The 22,088-nt window shown below is 38.6% G+C and overlaps 1 long non-coding RNA gene across 1 annotated transcript in view; it reads right to left on the bottom strand.

Annotated features, from left to right (window-relative positions):
* The window catches only part of LOC140512846 (uncharacterized), a 97,150-nt gene that overhangs the window by 11,257 nt on the left and 63,805 nt on the right, over positions 1-22,088 (bottom strand). The window contains exons 5-6 of the long non-coding RNA XR_011969955.1: positions 20,639-20,728; positions 13,390-13,447 (exon numbers count right to left, since the gene is read on the bottom strand). This is a non-coding gene — a long non-coding RNA (uncharacterized lncRNA). The remainder of the gene's footprint in view (positions 1-13,389; positions 13,448-20,638; positions 20,729-22,088) is intronic.

The following is a 22,088-nucleotide window of genomic DNA, read 5'->3' as shown; positions in this document are numbered from 1 at the left end:
TATATACAAAGCTCTGTGCAAAGAACTGGGGAGAAAAATAGGAAAGGAAGACAATTACTGCCCTCAAAAAGCTCACATTTAACAGGGAAGACAATGACTATCGCAGGGGTCAGTGTCAAGTATCGGACAGAAAAAAACCAGTGCTCCCTAGAGTACAGCGATAAGCTAGAGGTTAATGCATCTTCTTCAGTGTTTTTCCATTGATGAAATTCATGTTGAACCACTTGACAGGACCAAGGATCTCACTTATAACTTTACTTTGAGGGGTGGGGGAGGGGGCGCAGGCTTTAGTTACTGTGGCTGTTAAGGAGATGGAACCTATAGCACCTACAGGCATAGCTGTCAAGCTGCTTCTGCACAAAGGTTGCTACCCAGGATGATGAATGCTAGGAGACAGCAGTGTGGTAGCAGGCTGGGGGGAGGGGGGAGGGAATGGGGAGAGAGGATGGATGCTGGGGGACAGCAGGGTGGTAACAGGCTGAAAGGGAAGAGGAGAGAGGATGGATACTGGGGGATAGCAGGGTGGTAGTAGGTTTAGGAAGAGGAAAAGGTAAGATAGGCATTCCCGGGACCCTTGGCTTACCTGCCTAGGAGTAGCAGTTGGTCAAAGGTTGGTGGTGGAAGGAATGGCAGGCCCCTTTCTTTATTCCCCTCAATGATTACCAGGACAGAAAATAGTCTTGGGTGGTCACTGTATTTCTGGGATTCTTAGGCTTAGGATGCTGGGTTATCTCTACCAGGGCTAGAGTGTAACTATATGAGGTAAAGGGGTTTACAAAGTAAGCAGTTGGATAAAGACTTAACTGCTAGCCAACTTAGCTCAGTAGGTACTCAAAGATGCCAAGTGCTTTATAACCTTCAAAATAAAAATGAATTAAGTATTTATTGAGTTTCTGCTATGTGCAGAGCAGTGATCTGTTGGGCAGTATTCAAAATAAGTTCCACAGATACCCCTAAACCTCTAACTGCATGAGATGGGCAACACTAGTGTAATCTTTATATGATAAAGGAGAACAAGAATAGACATTAAAACAAACATTCACTAATGTGCAGTTAAACATAAAAGGACATTCACTGAAGGCCATCCTCTGACCAGAGAGACTGTGGCTGGGTACTAAGCCAAGAGATGACAATCAGACAAAGAAGACAATTTTGGCCAAAATGCTGAAAATCTTTTGGAGAGGAGTGAAGTTGTAGTCATAATTAAGGAGTCGAGCAAAATGGAGGTTTCATTAGTCCAAATCAGGTCAAAACCTGGAGGAAGATAGTTGCTAGTCTGGGAGATGATTCCAAGGGAAAAAAAAAAAAGAAAATATGGAATTTGGCAATACAGGAAAAAAAAGAGCAGGATTTAGCCTTCCCCAAACTAAGGACTGGAACAGCATGCCATTGTGGAGTGTGATTTAGAGGCAGAAGATCCGGATTCAAGTCCAGCTTCCGACACAAGCTGGCTATATGACTCTGGACAAGTCCCCTAATCTCTCCAAGTTTCAGGTGATTCTCCAAGCCTGTAAGTTGCAGTAAAGATGCTGAGTTGCATCCATAGAGGGTGTTTCTTCAACTAGAACTCCCTTATATAAATAAATATAAATAAATGACAATAAAATGACAGGTCTAGTCCCTAACCCTAATTTTAAAAAGGCAAAGGCAAAAATGAGTCCAGAGTGATTCACAACTGCCTGATTTTGTGGTTATTCAGTCATTTCAGTCATGTCTGACTCTTCACAATCCTTTTTAGAATTTTCTGGGCGAAGGCACTGGAGTGCTTTACCATTTCCCTTTCCAGCTCGTTTTATAGATGAGGAAACTGAGGCAGATGGGGTTAAATGACTTGCTTGGGATTACACAGCTTGTGACACCTGAGGCTGGACTTGAACTCAGGAAGATGAGTCTGATTCTAGGTCCAGCACACTATCCCCTGTAGCACCCAGCTGCCCACAACCACTTGATATGGTCCACCTTTCCACCAATAACTTTAATACCGTGCCAATGAAAATCTAGAGTGGAAGAGTTGAGAGAAAATGCCCTGCTCAAAAGGCAGGCCTTACCTCTGCACGTTAAGAGGATATGGGGAAAGAGAGGACCTCAGTTGTATGATGTTGAAGTTTCTTTTCCCTAACTACCGGATTTATGTGCATTTTATTACACTTAAATGGATACAGTGTTTGATGATCAAGCCTTTTTGATCCCAATTAGCCATCCAACACAGAAATGGAGGGGAGAGCATTACTTTGGTTTGTTGACACAGAAAATTAGCTAAGCATCTCAGCAGAGGAGGTTCACTTAGAAGGGTTTAGAAAAACTTAATGTATCCTCTCTCCCAATTCAATAAGTCTGATTTAATTATCTTTCAGCAATCAGTTAAAGGCACTGTTTTAGTCTTACTTGCCCATAATCCTTATTTGATTAAAGTAGCATGAGTTTAATTGGACAGGGCTTACTGCTGCCTCCTCAATTCTGGATATCAAAGGCAACCGAGGAACCCCAGGAGTGATTTTAAAGGTACCTCCCTGGGTACCACAGACTGTGCTGGGATAATCAGTAAACCAGGATAATCTGCCAAATTCTGAGAACTCCTTTTCTTGTGCCTGCTTCTCACACGCTTCCCATGTACCCCTGGGTCTCCTCTAAGCACCATCTCCCTCCCAAGCACAGTTCTTTCCTCATAGTAGGAAAGAAGATATTTAGAGGAAAGAGGAGGATGTGAGAAACCTATTCTTCCCCCCTCTGAGAAGATAAAATCTTTTCAATCTTTAGGCCTTTTGAAAAGAACTCTAAGTGCTGTTTGATTGAAGCCCGGTGGTATTGCAGTATTGACAGGGAAGAGAGCTCAAAATAGAGGATCCTATCATACACGCTTATAAAATAAGGATATGTATGATTTTGGTAGCTTTACTCAGAGGGAGCTTTTATGAGGCTAGGAAACAGAACAAAAAAAAGCTCCCATGGTTCCAAGTGGAAGGCAGCTCCAGCCAACAGGCACCTCTCAGACTATCCATCAGACAGCATTTGGATCCTCCACTCCACCCCCAACTTGCCATTTCTAGAAACATAATGAAACATAACTTCATTTATGTTTGTTGTGAAGATCAAATGATATTATATATCATGCATATGTTATATATGTATATGTAATCAATGATCTAAATAACATACATACACGTGTATATGTGTATATATCTCCTGCACTGTTTCTAATGTACCATCGTGTGGGGTTTTTTTTATTTAACTTTTAATTTATGAAACAAAACAAGCATTTCTATAACATAGTATAATTTTTTTAAATGACTGTGCATGAAACTGCAAATCTATTATGTACAGTTTGCTATTCCTCTTAAATATATAATAAAGTTATCATGTAAATTTCTTCTCTTTTTTCTTTCCTCCCTGCCACACCCTAGAGATGGCTACCATTAGACACAAATAGATGTGTATTCTATACATATTTCTATTTATCAATTCTTTCTCTAGATGCAGATAGCATCTGCCTTCATATGTCCCTTGTAGCTAATTTGAGTATTTATAATAATCAAAATGACTTATTTACTCAAAGTTGTTCTTAAAATAATATTGCTCTTATTGTATACAGTGTTCTCAGATGAAGATAACATTGTGCCTTCAAAACTTACTAGTCCTGTACCCTAGTCCATCAGGTATAAATTCTCTACCACAGCTAATCTGACAAACTAATGAAAGCTAAGATCTCAGGGACTGATACTGGCTTCTGTAGTTGGAAGATAATATTTTTGTATTTTTATGAGGGTTTTAATATCTTACTCCAGAGAAGTGAATTTGGAAGACTTTCAGGAAAGGTGGGTAGAAATTTGGTGAGACAAGAATCCCCTCAGCCTTAAGCAACTAAGTATCTCCTCCACTTAGATTTAAGGTAAACCCTGTTCCTGACCTAAAGGTAGAGACTGCATCAGAAAAGTCACCAGAATGCCTTCATCTGTCCCCTCTCCATTCAATTTAATTCATTAAGCATTTATCAAGCACCTATTACGTGCTAAGTATTGAACTAAGTGTTGGGGTTACAAAGAGGCAAAAGACAGTCCCTGCCCACAGGGACCTTCCAAACTAATGAAGGTTGTTTTTGTTGTAGACAACTTGCAAATGAATATATACAATATATACAAATGTATATACATATACATATACATACATATATATACGTATATATGTATACAATATACACAAAGCTACATACAGACTAAACAGGAAATAATAGTGGAGGGAAGACACTGGATTAAGAGGGATTGCTGGAAGCTTCCTGTAAGAAGTGGGATTATAGTTGGGACTTAAAAGAAGCCAGGCAGACCTTGAAGAATACATCAGTTGGAGAGAAAGGTGTAAGATATCTGAAGGGGAAAGAAGGATAAGGGTAGGTCATAAAGGACTTTGAATGTCAAAAAGAGCACTTTGTGTTTGCACCTAGAGGTTATAGGAAGTCACTGAAGTTTATTGAGTAGGCAGGAGATAGATCTGTGTTTCCAGGAAAATCGTTTAATAGCTTAATGGAGAATGGGCTGGAATGAGAGGAACCTTGAGACAGGTAGACCTACCAGCAGGCTACTGCAGTAATCCAGGCCCAAAGTGATGAGGGCCTACCCCAGAGTGGTGGCACTGTCAGAAGAGATAAGGGGACATATCAGGGCAATGTCACAAAGGTGAAATCTACAGGCCTTGGCAACTGCTTAGATACGGGAGTGGGGCAGGAGAACGTGGAGAAAAGTGAGGAATCCAGACTGGAACAATGATGTTGCACTCTACAGTAATAAGAAAGCTACAAGAACAGTTTAGGGGGAAAGATAATAAGTTCTGGTTTGAACACATTGAATTTAAGCTGTCTCCTGGACATCCAGGTCAAAATGTTGGAAAAGCAGTTGGAGATGTGAGATTGAAGGTCAATGGAGAGACTAATTAAATCCATGAGAACTGAGGATAATCTTAGCAATAGCCAGATGTCCTGTCTAATATGATCTGAAAGATCTTAGAAGGCCTTAGAGGTGGTTAGGTGTGGCACAGTGGGTAGAGTACCAGACCTCGAATCAGGAAGACCTGAGTTCAAATCGAGCCTCAGACATCTACTAGCTGTCAGACCTCGGACAAATCTCTTAACCTCTGTTTGCCTCCATTTCCTCATGGGTAAAATGAGCTAAAGAAGGAAATGGCAAACCACTCCAGCATCTCTGCTAAGAAAACCACAAATAGGGTCACAAAGAGCTGGGCACAAATGAAAAATGACTGAGGAGCCACAAAAAGAAGGCCTTGCTTCCAAATATCTATCCCCATCAACACATTGTAGTAATCAAAATTTTGTCACTGGAGTATCATTCTTTTGCATCTTTAGGAACCCATTATTAAATTACAAATACCCAGAGAGGAGTAATATCTTAAACTCACCAACCAACAACTCAGCAAGAATTAGCAGATCTCTGCAACAAGGAAAGTTAACCCCTGCTGAAGGAGAATGGAAAGTAGCAGAAAAAAGTATAATGATACACACCAAAAACTAGGCACCTCCATTATAAGTCTGTCAAGCTTGGAGCCCCACTGATTATTCTCTCAACATACACTCATCTGAACCCATTTGTACTCTTGCAACAAATAGCTTTAATTTTCACATGTTCAACTAATAAAAGAATGAAAAACTAAAAACCTCATGCTGGCATTGAGGTCATGAGTTAAAATGCAGAAGAACTATACAGAGAGATAGACAGACATTCACAAAGAGAGAATGTGGTGTAGAGAAAACAACACTGGATTTGGAGTCTGAGGTGCTCGGTTTGAATGTGACTCAGAAAGTTTGAATCTGACTCAGTAAGTGCCTGAAAAATCTTGCACAAATCTCAATCTCTCTGCGCCTCAGTTGTTTTTTCCTCTACAAACTGATAGAGTCAGCTTCAAGGGTTGGCAAACCACAGGCCAAATCCAGCCCTGCAAACCATTCTTAGGTCCCAGGTTATACAAAAGCAGTAGGCTACAGGATTTGACCCAGGGAGTGTTGGGGATGGGGGGTAGGCATATAGTTTTCTCTTTAGGGTCTCTGGCTACTCTAACAGAGTTTCTATAAGAATCAATTTACATCAAATATGGGGCAGAGGGTGAAAGGAAGCTAATGAAATGAGAAAATAAAAATATCTATTGTCTCCTTTTGATCCAGTGAGCATACATTATGACATCATTTTCCTTTGATCTCCTGATATGGAATTGCCCAGTGAAAGCTATAATAAGGGTCACAGCATTATAGAATTAGAGCTACAAAGGACCTTAGCAGTCATAAAGTCCAACTTGATGAGGAAACAGGTTGAAAGAAGGTGAGACTGGTCTATAGTCACAGGGTTTGAGAAGTGTCAGAAGCTAAACTTAAACCTTAGACCATTTGCCTCTGCCTGTCTCCTGATCTAACACTCCATTCCAGGGGTGTAGAACCTGTAGCCTCAAGGACATATTGGCCCTCTGGGTCTTCAAGTGTGGCTCTTTCATAGATTTGGTCAGAGGGCAGCACTTGAGGACCTAGAGGGCCACATGTAGCCTCAAGACTACAGGTTCCATACCCCTGCTTTAGTTACTATACAATGCTGCTACATTCTTTTTCATATCCTCAGCTCTTCCTGTTACCTGGCACCTTAGCTATTAAAATGTGCCGGTGTATGCCCTTTTGGGAAACTGAGTCAGACACAGAAAGAAATGTATAGAGAACCTCTTCAATGTGGGGAGGGAGGGGGAAGAACATAGCAATTCTAGCTGGGCTGAGTATGGTTGGACTACTTTATCTTCCAATACCTGACCTGACCTTGGCATCTCTCTTCTCCAGCCACCCCTATATTTCACTCTCTGAAACCCATGTGATCTCCTACAGTGCACACAATATGCTGATGCTGTAATGGAAGTGTCACATTCACCCTCACAGGCTGCTGAACTGATGAAGGGTTTTCCAGACCTCAGTTCATCAAGCCTGACTTATAATAATGCTCATGAGTCCAGACTTAGAGCTTTCCTTTATTCTCAGTCATTGTCCTGAAGCACCTCATCCAGTATTCCACCTCTTGGGAATTCGGTCTTCCCAATATTTCACTCTCTTGCTGAACCTGACACCTCATCCAGGTCATATAATAGCTCCCAAGGGAATTTCTATCTTCATTGGACCTCATCCTCCTGTAACTAGTACCTGAGAATTGAGTCTAAATATAGAGAAAAGATAATATAACATATAGAATATGAAGGATTAGCCTTAGAGACTAATCTAGTTAAAACCTTACATTTTACAGAAGTGGAGATAAAGGTTCAAAGAAATAAAAAAAAATTCAGATAAGGTCACGTAGCTGGTTAGTGGTAATCAGGAGCAGAGCTTATGATTCCTTACTCTGCTACATCATCATGTCATAGAATCAGATATTACAGAATATCAGAAGTAGAAGTGAACTCTAAAGTCATCCAGTCTAATCCATACATGTATTAGAATTCCCTCTACAATATGCCCTTTTGCTTAAAGAACTCTAACAGCAGAAAGTTACTATCTTCCCAAGCAGCCACTTCTATTATTAGGTAATTCTAATGATTAGTAATATTTCCCTTAAATCAAAATTAAATACACCTCTCTGAAGTCCCTATCCGTGTACTTTCCTAGTTCTTTCATTTAAGGGCAAGTAAAAAAGTCTAATTGCTTTTGCTCATTATCTTCAAATATTTTTTTTTAAGTGATCATGTTTCCTCCAACTTTTTTCTTCCTCTGGAAAAATAACTCCAGTTTCTTCAACTGATGTTCATGTAGGGTTCTATCCAGACATCACACTCATTTGCTATTTTTGTGAGGTCCCTTCCTCTAGGCACTATCCCCCGTATCAATATCCTTCCTAAAATGCAGCACAAATATTCCAGATGCAGTCTGACTATATCAGGGATAGCAGGACTATCACCTGGACACTATGTCAATCAGAATGTGGTTTAAAAACACATAAACTTTTTTAGTTGCTTATATCACACTGGAATGAAGGGAAGAATAATTCATTAACCATCTACTATGTGCCAGGCACAGTGCTAAAAACTTTATGAATAGTATCTCATTTGATCCTCACAACAACCCTGGAAAGTAGGTGCTATTATTTGCCTCATTTTACAGTTGAGAAAACTGAGTCAGTTAAATGACTTGCTCAGAGCTAGGAATGCATGAGGCTAGATTTGAACTCAGAACTTTCAGACTCCAAACATAGTGTTTTACCCATTGCACCACCTCAATACTTCTCGACTTTGCTGAGCTTCTAGCATAGTACAATTGGATTGTACTGGATTAGGAGTCAGAGGACTTGCGTTTGAATCTAGTTCTGCCATTGACCATCTGTGTGCCATGGGCAAGTTGCTTAACCTCTCTGAACCTCATTTCCCTTATCTGTGAAATGAGAGGGTTAGATTTAAGATGCCCTCTAAATTTCCTTTTAATTCTAAATCTATGATCCTAGAAGCCTCAGCATCTTTTTTCAAATCATCTAGTATCTAGTCATACCTTCCTTACCTTCATGTTGTGAAGTTATTATGAACCTAAGTAAAATTGTATTTTATAAGATTAATCCTAAAATTCCAAGTTGTAGAAATCTTTCTGGATCCTGATTCTTTCATCCAACATATTTGCTATCCCTCCCAGCTTAATGTTATGTGTCAATTTGACAAGCATGCCATTCAAGTCACTAATAAGAAATACTAAATAACACAGGACCCAGGGGAGATCTCTGGTCTGCTCCACTAGAGTCACCATTAAACAATTAAGAACTTTGTATCTGGTTATTCAGTTATGAATTCACCTACCTATGCCATTATTTATACCTAAACCTGTCCATATTTTCCACTAACAACACAGGAGACTTTATCTAAAGTGATGCTAAAATCTGTCTTAACTCTAGCAAAAACAGCTTTCTGGTACACTTATTTAGATATCCTTACCAAAAAAAGGAGAGAAGAGCAAATGCCCTGCTTCCCCACCACCACCGAAAAAAATACAAGAAAATGGACACAACTACAGACTAGGGATTTAGCATTAATTTCTGGCAAAAATCAATGACATCAAAAAGAAATGGTAAATGAACATTTAGACAAGGAAGCAGTGATCATGGAGAACAGATTATAGGGGTAGCTAAGTAAAGGGAAGCACAGATTCTGGAGTCAGGAGGACCTGAGTTCAAATCAGGCATGAAATACTTGCTAGTTCTATAATCCTGGGCAAGTCATTTAACCCTGATTGCCCAAAAAAATAAATAAATGAATGAATAAACAAAAGAAAACAAAGGGCAGGTAATGTCAGGCTAACTTAATTTTCTTGTGCACAGACTATCAAAGATAATTGACAGCAAAAAGATTGAAATTGACCCTCTATCATGTATGTATTATCTTATTTACAATTAATTTTTCCTATAACTGCTTTTATCCTGTAATTGTTTAAGTCATTGTCTGAACTTAGCTTAGAATTCAGCCTGTAATGGGTGAATTTTAGAAATCCAGCTCCCATTGTGATCACTAATCTATTGTCTCAAAGAATTTAACTGACCTTGAAGAAGGCAGGTGAACAACATCTATACCCTACCAAGCTATCCTTCAAGGATGTCTGGTTTGCTGTCCAAAAGTCTGGGCCACTATCTTGAACCTGGATTCAAATAATAAGCACTTCTTAGTCTCATGAGAGAAGCAGGGGGTCATTACTAGCCCCCACAGCCAGACTTTCAACCAATATTGTTCCCTGTGCCTCAACCTTTCATGTTGTCCTTAATCCAATGATGCCATCGACCCTGTTCTTTTCTTTGTTCTGTACTCTCCAAAACCCATAAAAGGGTCCTTTTTCTTAGGGCCTTTGGTATAAATGGAGGCAATCCACTGACCCATTTATTGATAGACAGAATGCCCTGACTAATAATTGTTATCTCGCTCAGAAGTTTGCCTCAATTTACCTTTTTGTTCAATTTAAATCATTTTATATATATAAAATATAAATCAGCCATTACATTTGCCAGTTCTTTCAGGATTCAAGCATGTAGTTCACTTAAGCCTGGTGACTTGAACTCAAAAACCATTATTTTCTTCATTTTTTATCTTCCCACTTAGATCGACTATCAAATTCCTATTAGCTATTTCTGTTCTATCCTTCATCTAATATTATTCTCTGTAGCAAAAACAAAAGCAGCAGAATAGAGTAGTTTTGTGTTCTCTTCACTCTCCTATATTACTCTAACCACCTTCTGCAGCAACACTAGGCTTCCTTTGAATAGCTCCTTTCCCCAATATTACTTTTTAAAAAATGCCACTCAACTCTCCTCACTCACTTCAGGTCATTAACAAGCCTGACACAGTTTTTGCCAGGCCAGCACACACTTGGGTATTATTACCTTATTGACTGCCTTCTCTTCATATTACTGGTCTTTTTTTTTTTTAATCTAGGTTAGTTGATGAGTTCTTGGTGCAGTTTCTTCTGACATCTTCTCCTTTTCCCCCTTATTGTGTTGTTTTACTTTTTTGATGTTTTTTGTGTGAATTTCATTCTTGAAAGTATCCCAGTGCTACTGGTCTGACAAATTCTACCCGATGAATTTTAGTCTTCTGAGAACTTATCTCTCCTCCTTTCACTGAACTCTTTTGAGGTTCCTAAAATATGGGGTACAAATAAGATTTGTCCAGATTTCCTCTCCTTCTCTATCACGAATTCTAATTTGGTATAGTCTCTTCTCCCTATGGATTCCATCCTCTCTCCAAGAGCAATCTATTTTTCCTTGTGGGTGAAAAATCAGACACAAGTCAATTTCCCTTCTTTGGTCCCTTCTTCCTTTTGAAGGATGAATTATCATTTAGTTAAGTCGAAGAACTATTTAGTTACTCTGCTTGTAGAAGAAAAAGAGTCCCAATAGATGTGTAGACAATTGAAATTCCTCATCACTACTTTAGCACTCTATCCAGTTGGTCTGTTTATACTAGATGATAATATCACTTCTATTTCTGCTTCCCCCTGGTTTCTGAATTTGCATATATGAATACATCTTCTTACTATGTGATGCCATTATGGTGCATCACTTCTTTAATGTCTCCTACTAATTCTGAATAAGGGCATTTTCCATGGTTTCATTGATGGGTCTAAATCCTACCAAGCCTCACTATGAGGTCAAATTTGCCCTCTTGCATGAGGATGTCTAGTTATTCCCTACTCATACTCTGTGTACAAACAGCTGAGGGTTTTATTGCTGACTCCTTCCTTGGATATTGCATCCTGTGAACCGGATACTTCTCTTGCTCTTATGCTCCTATACTGTAGATATTCTCAATGATATCTGGTTGCTATATGTATTTGTAGGTAGTTTCCTCTTTCCCCCTTCTAAGTGAATATGAATAATGCCTGGAGCACAGGCATTAGAAGGTTCTACCTACTGGAAGAGCTTTTTGCCCAGGCAAAGAGTCTCATTTATATCCAAAGATCATTTGACCTTGGTATAGAAAAGCTCATTGCCAGGCAGGTGGCCACCACTTGATGGGGCAATGGGAAAAGCTCATTGGGATTTGGAGTCAGAGGATTTATATGTGAATATCAGTTCTACCACTTAAATTAGGCAAGCTGGGGAGAAAAGACAGGAAATCAAACAATCTCTGCTCTCAGAGAGCTTCTCTTTCTGTTGAGGAAGAAAGTGTGTATTATAAATTTACATACAGAAGAAATGCAAAACAAATCAAAGATGATTAAATCCAAATTAGTAGGGAAGGAAGGATGCCATTTAAAATGTCAGTAATGATTGCCAATAAAAATAAGGGACAAGCCTTTAGAAAACAAGGCAGGGCCATCGAAGGAGAAAGTTGCGAGGCAAGCTGAGAAGAGAAAAACATGGAGTAAAATTAAGCTGTGAGCCAGCCTGAGGAAATGCAGTACAATTACTCGGAATATGAATCATTGCCCTGATGCATTCGAATAACCATGTTGTTTCCCCACATGAGCATAGATTTTGTTTGATTTTGAAGCAAATAGTACATCACTTGATCATCTCATTAGCAGATTTACTTCCTCTCTTACCCCAGTTGACATCCAGATTTTTTAAATTAAAATGAGTGATTGACATCATAGGCATATATTTCTTTCTAGGAAAGAGCACATTATGAAGCATGCAATGAGATTTTCTTAGGTAAAGTAACTATGTCTGAAAATAGGGATTGGGAAAATAAACCAGTGGTGCTTGATATTGACTGCCTGAATCCATAGTTCTCTGGCTCTAACATTAAACAAAATGAGAAACTGACATGGTGTGTTATATTAAGTTCATCACACAAAGGCAAAATAGTATCGTAGATTCTACAGTAGTGGCACTTATAAGAGACTCTAACCCACAAAAAGAAAATACATAATTATATGTTTCACTTGACATTTTGTCTATTAAAATTCATGCCTTTAAATTAAGAAGACCCCTCTTCATGGTTCTCAAAAGACAAGTTGTTCTAGGAGGAATAATACAATGAGTCACTAAAGCCTTGGTGTAAGTAAGTTAATTGGGTTCTTTTCTTTGTTTATAGGAGTGTTTTCTCTGAATCAAAAGAAACTGTGATGCCTGATGGAAAAAGGACATTGTGTAAAGGAGAGAAGATGCTGAAAGAAGTGGTATACATCAAATTCCAGCCCCTTATTTCCCAAATGTGCCGGTGGCCAGCCTTAGATAAGAGGACTTTCTTCTCACCAATGGAGCTGCAATGTTATGAACAGCTATAGTCATCCAATGCAAGGGGTGTTTTCATGTGGGCTGTTGCCAAAACAGACAGATAGGAGTTTCATGGTGGGAATGTTACTATGCCAGATGGTGACCACATGAGCTAGAGCCGGCAGCCAAGGGGTTGTTCAGTGTGGATTTAGTTCAGATTTCATGGCATCTGTTCCCTGTGCTAGAGCTGAGTTTTTAGATCTGCTGATACTGCTTCTCATGGAGCCAATTCAAATGATGGATCAGCATCAGCACCCTCCACCACTGTGTAGGAAGCTCCCACAGCTCTCAGAGGAGACTAGGATGTCCCCTTGAAAATCTAGAGTACAATTTTCTTTTCTTTTTTTATCCATCTTATTAAAAAAAATCACAACTTTCCATGTTTACTTCCCCTAGCAGGGACAGAGTTTCTTCACCAGATTAACTAGTATCAAAATACTTGCTAAATTTAGTAATTTGTGGTATAATCAAAAACCAAATTCTATTAACTTTTATTGCTCTTTCAAAATAAGAAATGCATAATAGGAAGACAGGAAATCATTGTATGAGAAAAAAATTATCACTATGTTATTTCAGAAACTATTGATAATAGCAATAAAAATTCATTTAGCATTTTTCTTACAATAATCCTCCAACATTAGGTAGTACAATACTATATGTACAATGAAGAGAATATTACCTCTGCAGTAAAAGGACCTGGACTCCAATCTTACCTCCTCAGACCTCAGCTTCCTCATCTGTAAAAATAAATCAGTTAGATTAGCTGGCCTCTTCCAAAGCCAATTAAATCTTTGATTTTTTACTATTAGCCCCATTTTTGATGTAGGAGATTATAACGGTTATGCCGCTAGTAAGTTTAAAAGCCAATATCAAAATTCAGATGTTCAGAAGTCAACACCAGAACTCTTTTGTACTCTATAAAGCACTGCCTTTTGAAACATCACTAATTTCTAGGAAATCATGAAAACATACCTAGAGCAGAATTCTTATTTCAATAAAACATCATTGGTTATGGGGGAAAGGGAGAGTGTGTGCTATAGACCTGAAAGTTCCATTGTCTTTTAGCTCTGTTTACACACAAAGTGCAATATGTGCAATGGGTAGAAACTGCCAAGGCAGATTTCAGTTTAATATAATCAAAATCTTCCTAACCATTAGAGCTATCCCAAATGGAAACTCGCTGGCTTTGTAGAAGCAAATTCCTCATCTCTCAACAACTTGTTTGAGTTGTTGTGTTAGAAACATAATGTTTGCAATCATGGCACAGGGTTTAACTAGAAATCCTAAACTCCTAATAAATACTTCTCTTTTTTGCTAATAAATACTTCTTGAATTGAATGACCTATCAGGTTTCTGCTGTCTAAATAATTCCATACTTAAATTTCACTTTCTATAATTCAGTCAATAAACATTTATTAATCACCTACTATGTGCTAGGCACTGTGGTAGGCAACGGTGATGCAAAGAAAGGTATTTATTTTTTATGCCTTAGATTATCTGCCTCATTTCTCTGCTTTGCCTTACTTGGGTAGACATAGAAAAGTCAGACAGGAATGGGGAGTCACTGAAAATTCTGGAACAGAAGAGCTATACAATCAGAACTATATATTAGGAAAACTATTTTACAGTAGCATGTAGGATAGACTGGAGGAATGACAAAATGGAGGTAGGAAAAAAAACAGTTGGATACTATTATGCTAGAAATTATAAGGATTTGAGCTGTGATCGTGGCAGTAAGAATAAGTTGACATATAGAGAATAGGTTACTATTTTGGATGCCAGGGAGGATGGTATTAATATGAATAGATTTAAGGAATTTAGAAAGATAAGCTAATTGGAAGGAAAGACTGGTTTGGTTTTAAAAATGTTGAATTTGAGGTGCCAGCAGGGTAGACCTGTGTGATTTTGTGTGGACGGATCACTTCTGCTTCTCCAGAGATCAATTTCCTCCTCAAGAAAATGAAAGCACTTAACTAGCTTTTCCAACTCTGTCATCTCCCATAAGACATCTTACAGACAGTTTGCAAAGGCAGATATGTAACTCAAGAGAGAAGTTACAAGAGAACTCAATGGAGAAATTTAGATTTGGGAGGTACCATAGAAGAGAAAATGGAAGCTAAAAGAGAAAATGAAATTGCCAAGGAAATCAGTGTACAGAAAAAAGAAGAGAGAACCTAGAACAGGACCCATGGCAATAGCAATATTTAGAGGACAGAAAGAATAGGAAGCACTAGAAAAAGGGAAGTCACTGAAGCCTCATGGGAGCCAAGGAAGGAGACATTTTTTTTTTCAGATGGAGAAAGCAGTCAATGGTGTCAATGTAGTAGCAGAGAGGTCAAGGGAGATGGAGATTCAAAGGGGTAGATTTGGTGGTAGAGTAGGAGAGTAGGGATGCCTCTGGAGCATTGGGAGACACATTGCAAGAACCTCTGAAGTCCTTCCCACTCTGAAATTCTGTAGGTTGGAGTGAATGGGAGGCTAGAATATAAGGTCCTTGAGGGCAGTGCATCCCACTTTATTCTTCATATCATCCACAGTGCTTAGCACAGTACTTGGCACAGGGTGGGCACTTACTAGATGTTTATTAATTGACAAAGTGAAAGGGGTAAACGTATATTACTACCTCAAGAAATTTAGTGATGCATCCTGAGAAAGAACTATGGAGTCATAACACAGAATGAAGCAGACTATTTTCTCTTTTACTATGTTTGGTTCTGTTTAATTTTACTTATGCTTTCTTCCATTCATTTTAATTCTTCTATGCAACATGACTAATGTGAAAATGGACTTAATAAGAATGTATGTGTAGAGCCCATATAAGATTGCATGCCGTCTTGAGGAGATGGGGGAGAAAATTTGAAACTTATGGAAATGCTTGTTGAAAATTGAAAATAAATAAATAAATTTGGAGAAGAAAAAAAGAAATTTAGTGATGAAAATACAGGGAAAAACTGGATAATAGATCAAGTGGTTAAAACAGCTGTGGCATTTTTTTAAGGACAGGAATTTTATCCTTCTTTTTAGTTAAAGGAAAAGGAACAAGTAAGGAGGTAGAGACTGAAAATGTAAAAGAGAGGAGATAAATAATTTTTTTTTAAATTTGGGCCCAAGAGGAAGTCTACCAGCTCAGTTACCTACTACCAGAAGCTGCTATTCCCACCATACTCTTGGTAGCAATAGTCCAGCATGATGACAAGGTAGAAAGAGGACAACCATCAGTTCTCACTATTCAGCCCTAAATTTTTAATGGGTACCTGCTCCAAATAGAACATTACTAGATCACACATACGATCATAGATTTAAAGTTAGAAGGGACCTACACGGTCACTAAGTCCAATTCCTTCATTTTGCCTACGAGGAAAGTAAGGCACAGGGAGAAGAAATGATATGCCCAGAGTCCCATAGCTAGTGTCTGAGGTGGAAATTAAACCCAAGTTTTCCTAGTTCCCAAACCAGTGCCTTGTGAACTATAACACAACTGCTTCTCATTCAGTGTTTAAAGGGGCTTGGTTTTAAAGCAAGCTTATGACTTTCATAGGTGACTCACAAGGGCAGGGAATCTGCCTGATCAAATTTATGTCCTGGTGCTAGTATAAGTATAGAGCTCCCTGGATCACACCTTTGCTATCACATCACCCACCCTGAAGCACCACGCAAAGCAAAGTGGATCAAGCCTTTCTTCCAAGCCTTGTCCTCCTCCTTTCTCTCAAAGTGGTACATTTTGACCCAGTTCACATTTCTATCTCTGCCTTCTCCCACTTCCTTCCTGAGTACTGGGCTTCCACCAGCTCTCTGGCTCAACACCCAAGGTAGACCACAGAACAGGAAACATCTGTCAGGTGGGGCATGACAGGATACCAGGATGAAAAAGTATATGCATGTGCGTGTCTGCGTCTATATGGTTGCAAGGTAAACTATGGGCTTTTTTGAGATAGGGAGACAATGTAGAACATGTTGAGGAGGCCATGATAGCCCATGGAAGAATTAGGAAAATGGAAAATTGAGGAGAGTTATAGAACAAAATAGAAGCGCTCCTTAGAAACACTAACATTTCAGAAGCACAGGAAAAGGAGGAGCCAGATAAAAGAGATCTAGGGAGAACCAGGAATATGCAGTATGGCCGGAGCCAAGGAAAGAACATTATAGACAGCCTACTTTTGTTTTAGCCTCAAAAAGGATATACCTTATTCCTCAGTAAACACAGGAGTTCTGAACAGTAGTCTCAACTCTATCACTAATTAACTGTATGATTTGGATTAGTGACTCTATCTCTCTGGGCCAGTCTCCTCACCTATAAAATGAGAGGGGTGGACTAGAGACTAAATAATCTCCAAGGTCTAATCTTCTTCTAATTATCTATGATTACGTGTGGTTAGCTACCCCAACATGGCCTCATTTAGTTTAATGTAGTACATTTGAACGTAGCAAGAATTGTGAAGGGAGAATTTTTTTTAATGTTCACCTACTCAAGCTCTGAACAAAGAGAGGTGCCTTTTGATTATAGACCATGCAGAAAGGAATGAGAGTCGTGGAATGTCAGGAACTAAAAGGTCTTAAAGACCATATATCCCAGTTCTTTCATTTCATAGCTATGTCTGCTAAATCCAGGGAGTTTGTTACTTTTCCAGGTCATTATAGTTAGTTGGTGATTAATGGTAAAGCTGGGACAACCCAGGCCTCCTAACTCCCAGCCCGGGGCTCTTTCCTAGTCAAAACTGAACCTGGAACAACAGGGGAAATGAAACGGAAATTTTAAAGGAAAGTTGTGCTTTATCAGTAACCTGAGAGCAAACTCCAAGATGACTTGGAAGAGTAAATGTATACCTTTGCCAACTATGAAGGCCTTGCCCCTTTATCCCAGAGCACAGTGGGAAAACAGGTTCGTGTATTCTAGGCAAGGTTTAAAAATTGCACTCCCTGTATATTAAGTTGTTCACTATAGCAGATACAACTTGACCTATTACAAAATGATGACAATGATGATGATGATAATCTACATGCTATAGAGAAGATTTAAATTTTTTTATTTTGATTTTATTAAACTAAATTTTTAAAAATAAATGAAATTATAAAAAGCAACATGAAAAAGTGTCCCTCATTGTGTCCTGCTGCCTAAGTATAGGTGACTGCCTACTTTTCCTACTCCTGATCTTAGCTCTAATCTACCCTGATCCCTGATCTATTACCAATGCAAAAAGAAAAGGAAAAAAAACTCTAAAAACATAGGCCATTTCCTATGCCAATCACAAAATGATATAAACAAACAAAAGTTATTCATTGTTCTTACAGAGGGTTTTGACACTGGGAGCTTCATTTTGTTTTGTTCTGTTTTTTAAAGATTCTTCTTTCTTTAGTAAATCCTAGTGTAAGCACAGGATCAAAATGTTGTGCATGACCCCAAGGATACACAGTTCTTAAGAAATACATCCATATGGTAAAATTCAGACCTAAGATTCTCATACTTCTTTTCAAAGCCTTTCACCACAATATTTTTCTTCCTGTTCTACCCATTTCAGGGACAATTTCTCATCACTTGCATTAGTAGCTCATCCATCTGAGATGGGGCATTATTGTTTAAATGTATCTTGGGATCTGGGCCACAATTCCCTGAAACATTTCTAATTAGAGAGAATCATTATAACCATTTCCCTTTATATTACTGACCAACACACTGGACTCCTAAAGCTTCCCTCCCAAATTTCCACCTCAGTTACAGATCTAGCCTTCTCTTTACCACTAAAATAAATTATCCTTAAACGTCCATATGACACTTGGGGTCAATTCATATATTTGCACCTAGCTGTGATATTTATAAGCTATGTGAACTTAGGCAAACCCCTTAGCCTGAACCGCAGTGTCTTCTATATTTGAAACGAGGGCATTAAAGACTAAAATTAAAAAGGAAGTAAGATTATGGTATGAGGTTGATCAGAGAAGCTCCTTGATTAGTCCAAAGATCAAAAATCTGCTCTCTTTTTATAGATGATGAAAATTAGTCCCAGTGAAGTCTCACAGGACTTGAATATGAACAGAGCTCATATTCAAACTCAGGTTCTGTGACCCTAAGTTTAACATTTTTCTTTATATCTTCATATCACAATAACCTGATAAGCTTACAGAGTGATGAGATTTTATTTTAGACTTTGATTGTTTTTTCCTATGTCGGGGATGGATATGCCCATTGATAGCTTGTTTGAATGAATCAAGGGACATCTACTGGGGCATGCCCAGTTATACCTCAACAAGGATGAAGATAGTTTGTCTATTTAAATCTCATCAATTAGGGAGAATTAGTTCAGTCTGTTTTGGATCAAAGATACCTTTTTTTTGCTGCACTTATAAGAAATGTGGGGATAGATGTCCATCATGGGATTGGCCCTTTCTAGCAAGATGAGAGAAATGAGCACAGATCAAAGTGATCAAAGAGTAAGGGTAAAAGCAGACCAGGGCTGGAAATGGTGGAGAGGGAAGAGAAGACTGTGAATAGTCACACTCCTCCTCTCATACTCATTAACCCCTGGGAGCCATTAAAACATACATTACAATGTAATGTAATGTGCCACAAAGTACCTTACAATTACCACTCAGTGCTCTCACCAACATGACTGAAGAAGACAGTCCCTGAATCCTTGATCCCTGGTACCCAGACATTGTTACCATCCATGGAGATATAGTGACATAACATTTCTATCCAATAGATGACACTGATGGAAAGTGATGAGAGTTCTTGAACCCCACTGTTTTGGAAAAATGTCAAAAGCCCCTACACCTAGACCCTGGCTTCCCGAATAGAGAGGGAGGTGTTTGTTTATATCAGGTTCCTAAAGAAGTCAGGGACTCAGACTTCTGGAAAGAGAAAGAAAAGTTCATATGTAGTCCTAGCTTCTTGAAGAGATGATCAAGTGCATAGCCCAACAGGTGGAGAAGCAGCAAGATACCAAGCAGCAACAGGGGAGAATAAAAATCTGAACTATGCCTTCATCTATTACAATGAGTCATGCAGACACTAAGAATCTGACAGGAAGACTGTTCCATAATGAGCAACCTCAAGTGCATTTTCCATCCAGTGGAGTCCAAGGACCCAGTGCAATAAAACTGTAGGCTTATATGGACCTCTGGAATACCAAAGAGACTCAGCAAACTGTCTGCAAATTGTTTCCTTGGAAGCCCACATTCATTTCCGAAAGAGAGTGCAAAACACAGAATGTCAATGAATCCAGAAGACTATAAACTGACTTAGGGGGGTGACAGACCTGAGCAGAGTGGGAGAAATACAATTATTTATAGGTAACTGGGAAGTAATGATGATGATTTATTAAGCACTTACAGGCATTGTGCTAAATACTTTACAAATATCTCATTTGATACTTTGTCACTACTATATGTTGTCTGTGGGGTTAAAGGATGTCCTACACTCAACATGCATTGTTACCTTCAAGAGCTTATGTGGGAATGGGTCCTTCATTTATTCACATCTGTGGAAAGCTAGACATGAGACATGTTGAGCTTCCCAAAGAAAATTTGGAGTAGAGCCAAGCAAGCCAAAGAAATATTATTTAAGAGACTACCACTAAGATTGAACTCAAATGGTATAACCCCAAAACTTGGGATGCTGGAACCAAGTTATACTATATTGACTCAAGGTCTCTTTCAACTCTAAACTCTATGAGTCTGGTTCATTTTTCTTGTCCATGAAATGGGAACAGTGATGGTTCTATCACCTACCTCTTTGGATTGTTATGCTTTATGAAACAAACAAAACGTTGAATGTTTACTTAAAGTGTCCCGTTCCCTATAAATCCAGCAAACATATCCATAAAAACATGACTTCCTTGACTTTCTTCCTCCTATAAAGCAGGGGCTAGATCTATATAATTCTCTTCCCAGCACACCTGAAATGAAACAATAATATTAACTATGAAACTCACCATTTTTCAAGAATCCTGATAATGATAGAAGTCTTCTAGTGAGGTTCTGCCCTGTGAAAATTGTCATTGTCCCTTGTACAGACACCAAGGCTAAAATAAATTTCAGTGAAGTTATTCAAGGAGTGATTACAAGATTTAATAGAGGTTAACATATTATATTATAATGTATATAATAATGCATAATAAAATAATATAATTTGTGAGAATTGTTTTCTCTGAAAACGCTCAACAGCAATAGTAATAATAATATTTATTAAGTACTTATTATGTACCAGGCACTGTGCTACGTGCTCTACAAGCAGTATTTCATTTGATCCTCACAAGAATTCTGGAGCTATTATTATTCCAATTTTATAGTTGAGGAAACTGAGGCAAACAGAGGTTAAGTGACTTGTACGTCACATAACTAGTAAATGTCTGAGGACAGTTGTACCTCGGGTCTTCTTGACTCCAGACTTAGCATTCTATCCACTGTGTCACCTAGCCGCCTAAAATGATTCCTTACCCAGTCCACCAAATGAACTGGGAACACAGGTCCCAGAATCAGGTGATGAAGAAGTTGAGGTTGAAGAAAACCACTTTACTGAGGTTGAAAGTATCACCTGGTACTCATGTGAGGTAGTAAACAATTTCTCAGCAATAGTACTTAAAGCCCAACTGACGGATCAGTGAAATATTTCAATGAAATTTCACCCCACAAATACAAGGGCAATCATCACATTAGTTCAACAAGCACTTATTAAGTGCCTACTATATGTAGTAGACTGATCTAAGAAATGTCTATATAAAGAGAAAAATGAAGTTCCTGCCTTCAAGGAGCTTACATTCTACAGAAAGAACATAACATGGAAGCAAATAGTAAACACAAGGTAATTTTACAGAGTCCTAATCAGATCAGAAAAGGCTGCAGGTAGGAGATGGCACCTCACCTTAGCCATGAAGGAAGCTACATATTCTAAAAGGCATAAATGAGGAAAGAGAGCATTCCAGGCATGAGGGTCAGTTAGCCTGTGAAAGCCCTGAGGACAGGAAATGGATATGGAGACCTAGGAACAGTCAGCAGGACATTTTGTCTGGAATTCAGAAATGATCAATTAAAATGAAAAAATAAAAAAGCATTTATTAAGCATTACTGTGCCCAATTGCTATGCTAAATGTGGGTAGGACAGTTCCTGCTCTTGGCGGGGTTTGGTTTACATTCTAATGGATGAGACAATGCATATAGGAAGTTTCTGCTGCAAGCCAGAAGGAAAGGTCCAGTAATCTTTTTTCTTTTTTAATTTTAGACTCAAATACAGAACGCAAATACAGAATAGAGAAAAGAAATAAGAGCATGTCATAAACTTAAATATTGGAACTTAAATACAAAGTAAAAAAGAAAAAAAAGCATGTCATGTGTATAGCAGAACATGAGGATTCAAAATATGTGGCAATAAATTTTCATTTCCAG

This window comes from Notamacropus eugenii, chromosome 6 (genome assembly GCF_028372415.1).
Source record: "Notamacropus eugenii isolate mMacEug1 chromosome 6, mMacEug1.pri_v2, whole genome shotgun sequence".
Taxonomy (NCBI): domain Eukaryota; kingdom Metazoa; phylum Chordata; class Mammalia; order Diprotodontia; family Macropodidae; genus Notamacropus; species Notamacropus eugenii.
Note: the sequence above shows the minus strand (reverse complement) of the source record. Positions and strands in the feature narration are given on the sequence as shown.